This window comes from Limanda limanda, chromosome 1 (assembly GCF_963576545.1).
Source record: "Limanda limanda chromosome 1, fLimLim1.1, whole genome shotgun sequence".
In the NCBI taxonomy this organism is placed as follows: domain Eukaryota; kingdom Metazoa; phylum Chordata; class Actinopteri; order Pleuronectiformes; family Pleuronectidae; genus Limanda; species Limanda limanda.
In genome coordinates this window covers 682,700-687,436 of record NC_083636.1, presented here as the reverse complement: position 1 = coordinate 687,436, position 4,737 = coordinate 682,700, and the positions used below count along the sequence as shown (strand labels likewise).

The 4,737-nt window shown below is 39.6% G+C and overlaps 1 long non-coding RNA gene across 1 annotated transcript; it reads left to right on the top strand.

Annotated features, from left to right (window-relative positions):
• The first annotated feature begins 1,265 nt into the window (after positions 1-1,265).
• LOC133014483 (uncharacterized) lies at positions 1,266-4,195 on the top strand. Its single transcript, XR_009681454.1, has 4 exons — positions 1,266-1,330; positions 1,405-1,501; positions 3,865-3,999; positions 4,100-4,195. It is a non-coding gene; the product is annotated as an uncharacterized LOC133014483 (long non-coding RNA).
• The last annotated feature ends 542 nt before the right edge of the window (positions 4,196-4,737 follow it).

Genomic DNA, 4,737 nt, shown 5'->3' with positions numbered 1-4,737 from the left:
ACTCAGTGTTTCCCAGATCAGTTCATCCACACACACACACAGAGTATGATATTCTGCTGCCTCTGCTGGCAGGGAGGTCCAACTGCAGCTTCATCTGCAGCAGCAGTTGACACATGACGACTTTATTTGTCATTAATATTTATAGATTTGATTTTAGTCGAGAAAAGTTTTGATGCTGCATGCTGAAAAACTGACACAAATGAAATGTACAAACTGCACTTGAAGCTGTTTACGTATCATTTTACCATCATCTGTAGTTAAAGATGGACGACATGGCTGCTCCTCAAAAGTGAAGCCAAATCATCTTGATCGCCCCCTGCTGGCTGGCTGCAGTATAATTCATAAATGTTGCCTCCTCCATGTTAGTAGTTGGGATCAGAGATATTTTAGCTTCATTTTTGATCACCAGGAGGAAGTTGTGAAGTCATCCATCTTTATTTCACAGTCCATGGTTCAAAGTTACTGTTCAAGCTGCTGTAGCGCCACCTGCCTGTCAGCCTGCACACTCTCCACATCTCCTCCCATTGGGCCTGGTTTCTGTAAATAACTAAATTTCCTACATTTCTTACAAAACATGTTTTGTAATATCAAACACTTTGAGATTTCCCTCTTGCTAAGACAATAAATCATATATGTACTGATTACACAAATCTTTTAGATAATCAGAGGGAGTCAGGTGAATGAACGGATCTGAATCCAGCAGTATGTATGTGGAGCACTTTATTTATTTATTGGAGTTCGATAAAGCAAAGTTTTTTTTTTTTCATGGTCCAAGCGGAAAAGAAACAAACCAAACTTTGATTTGGTTCAATAATCAATGACAGAAAATACAGGGAGAGCCCGGTGGAGCGTTATAGATTCATGTTTCTCTGTGGACCAAACCTCTTTCTGTGTTTGTTCATATCAAACGCTGGATATTTTAAAGTTAAAGAGGATTTGTATTATACTAATGTACATTTGCATTTTCAATAAATATTTCCTTTTGAAAAATTAAAAAAGGTTTTTGTCTGTTTATTAGATATCAGGATGCTGTGCAATATACTTGCTTTTATCCCTGTTTATTACTATTATTATTAATGTTATTATTATTATTACTATTATTATTATTATACTCATTTTCAGGTTGTTCTCCTGCCCCCTGGTGGCCAAACATCGGCTGTCCAGACAGCCGATGTTTGGCCACACACACACACACACACATAAACACACACACTAACACACAGGGTCATGTGATTTCCAGTAACTGCCGAGAGGAGGAGGAGCCTCCAGTGAAAGGGAAAGTGTTCAGACTCGTTCTAACAACAAGGAGCAGACGTGAAGTCTGAGGCTGGTGAGTGTTCAGCAACGTTAATATTATTCATTGTGTTTAATAACAGAACGTGTTTTCACAATCATACGTTACAGCAGTGGTCACCAACCAGTGGAGAGTCTTCACTGTGGATCCCAGTAAAGCTCTGGACTCACTGGCTGAGGTGTGAGGAGCATCGACCTGCAGAGCCAGGTACACACATAAAACATAAATCTGAAACAAGTATACTATATAAAAACACTATATATGTCGTTTTTTTAACTTTATTCTGATTTTGTGTGAGTTTTAAAGTAAATATAAAGTTGAAGAGCTTGTGTTTGACCTTCATTTGGGCACAAAGCCATAGAACTGAGTGGAGATACAGAGTTCAAGCTGCTGACTGATGTGCTCTCAGTGTTACTGTCTATAAAGTTCTGTAATTCATTTCCAGCCTTTATGACATTAACACTAGATGTTGAGTTTGCTGCTCCTACTGGCAGGGGGTTGCAGGACACAGGAACTTCATGAGCTTGTATGAATTCACTTGAATGTCGTTGATTTATCAAAAATACTTTTAAATGCAATATTTGTTTATGGCTTTGCATGTTTATTGGTGGATTTACCAATGACATAAACCAGTATTACATGAAAGGGAACTGTAGTATTGTACTTGTACAATAGTACATCTCCTACATACTCTGAGACATATAAGCTGCCTCTACTCCATCCTCAGGCTGGTACCCTAAAAAATATCATTTCATTAATTTAATTTCTAACCCCTACCCTGTAACAAAATCTTTAAACTATCTATCCTCCAAATAAATATTTAATCTCATACGATAAAGCTACTTAAAGGATCAGCGTATTAAAGTATGTGTGGTTTTCCCCCGCTAACACTCCCAGTTAGGGTTGCAAAATTCCGGGAATATTCAAAGTTGGAAACTTTCCATGGGAATTAACGGGAATATACGGGAATAAACGGGAATATACAGGAATTAACGGGAATTAACGGGAATAAACTGGAAATGTTGTGGGTAATTTATACTAACTGTATTGACCTTGTCATATACAGACATTAATATAAACATTTTGTTGTGTCATAGGCTGATTTGAGCCCTGAGGAAACTTTGGGCACTTGACTATATGCTTCTGCATCGTTGTGTCATTCTTAACATAGGTCTTTGCACAGTATTTGCAAATGTACACAGCCTTTCCTTCTACATTGGATGGGGTGAAATGTCTCCACACATGAGAGAGTGCACGTGGCATTGTTCTGTAGAATAAGATGAGAAAAAAGTTTGTAAAAAAACACTAATGCAATGCCAGAGATATAAATAGTTAGCCAAAAAATTGGAATTGTCTGTAAACATATTTTACAATTGATGGATAAATTAATGGAAATAGGCTAGATGAACAGATGAACAATCCTCAATCAGCATGCTAATATATTTTCCCAGTAATATCATGGAAACTTACCTGACTAGTCCTTCACTCTACAGCAGGCCTCAATAGCCCTGCTGTAGAGTGAAGCATGCTGGGAGTTATCTGTGCATGTGATGGAAGAATGCACAGTGGAGGGTTGAAACTCAACGTTCCATACATCTTTAAAATAGAGTTTTGAATGATGTTTTTATTGCTCAGCGTTTAATTTGCATATTTTTTTTTTTTTCAAAATTCCCAAAATTCCCGAGCTAAACTTCCCATGGAAAGTTTCCAGAAATTTACCGAAAACTTTCCGCCCCTTTGCAACCCTACTCCCAGTACATTAGTATCAGTCAGTGAAGTAAAGTAGATGCAGATAGTCTGTGGTACTGGGATCACTTTGCTCCTACGGGTCAGGCTGGTTCTGTTCGGCTCCAGCAGCTGACAAAGGTTTATCCTCTGAGGAGAATCTAGATCCTTCATGAAGTCATCAGAGGAGCTCAAAGGATCTTGTGGGTCTCTGAAGACCCTGGTCCTCCTCAGAGACTCTAACAATCCACACCAGCTCCATGGATCCTTTAACAACAACCCGTTAGAACAATGACATGGATTCAGGAAGTCAAATGCCTGAGTGCTTTTACTTTGAAAGGGGTTCTGGAAGTGTTGTAAATACGTTTGTCACAGAAAGTTAAACATTGTGGTTCACAGCAGAATAAATATAGAAAATAATCTTGAGTTTGAATGTTTATGGATTTATGTCACAAACATTAATGGTTGCATAACTTCATGTGTGAGCTTCAAAATAAAAGCACTTAATTGTTTCTGTTGAGCAGAAGATGCACAGCTTCATACTGTAAAGTACTAGTATTTATTTGAGTACACAGGACATATTTATGACCATATTCAACTCAAAGCCTTTGTAAAAACATTGTGCTGCAGTAGCAGAACTCTGCAGAACATATTGTTGAACTGAGAAAATAAATATTGAACAGATGCTGTAAATATGAATTGGTATAGACAAAGTTGCATAACTGCATTTCTTTGGAAGATATCAGTGTGGTAGATCTCTGCTTACGTTTGGAATCAAAATGTCACGTGTGTGTCTGTGTGTGTTTGTCCTGGTACCTGTGAACTCACAGTGTTTTTCCTCCCAGACTGAAGATGAGTGGTTATGAGGAGGAAGAGGACAGAGCCGAGTCTCCAGGGTTCAGCTGTGTGTCTCTGAAGAGTAACTGGTCCAAAGATGATCCTCCAACCTTCAGTAATGAACCTGGACCCTCACACACAAAGTAAGAGACCTGCTACAAACCTGTGAAGCTCCAAACTGAATCCTCAGAGAATGAACCAGTGAATGATGTGTTCTGAATAAAAACATGTTTGTGTTTGCAGAGGTCAGGACCAGAGACTGAGAGCAGAGTCTCCAGGGTCCAGCTGTCTGTCTCTGAAGAGTGACTGGTCCATGTTTGATCCTCCACTCTTCAGTAATGAACCTGGACCCTCACACACAGAGTAAGAGACTGTTTCTACTGTGACCTGCTCTGAAGAGGATCTAGTTTCCTCTAGTGTGGCCCCTGCATTAGGACACAGCTTCATTGAAGTTGGTGACTAATCTCTCAGAATCACTCAAAGAGCTCAGACCTCCACCAAGAACCAACACGCTCCTTATGAAACCACTTTGAAATCCACTAGAGACTCATTTTGATTTGGATCTGCATCAAATTCCACACACTGCTAAACATCAGTCCTCTGAACATGTCTGTGAAAGAGGACCCCCCCCCCCCCATCTGGTTCACAGACCACAACCTTCCACCAAGTTTACTGGTAATCTGTTGTTTTTTATAATCCCACTAACGAACCAACCAACACACAAACATACTGGGTGAAAACAAAACCTCCTTGACAGAAGTAATGACAACCTGTGACTGTGACATGTGAGTTATCAGGACATGTCTTCACAGGGAGAGGAAGAGGAGTCATGTTTCTGAGGAGGAGCAGTCGTCCTGCTGTGCTTCGTGTCAGGATCCAGT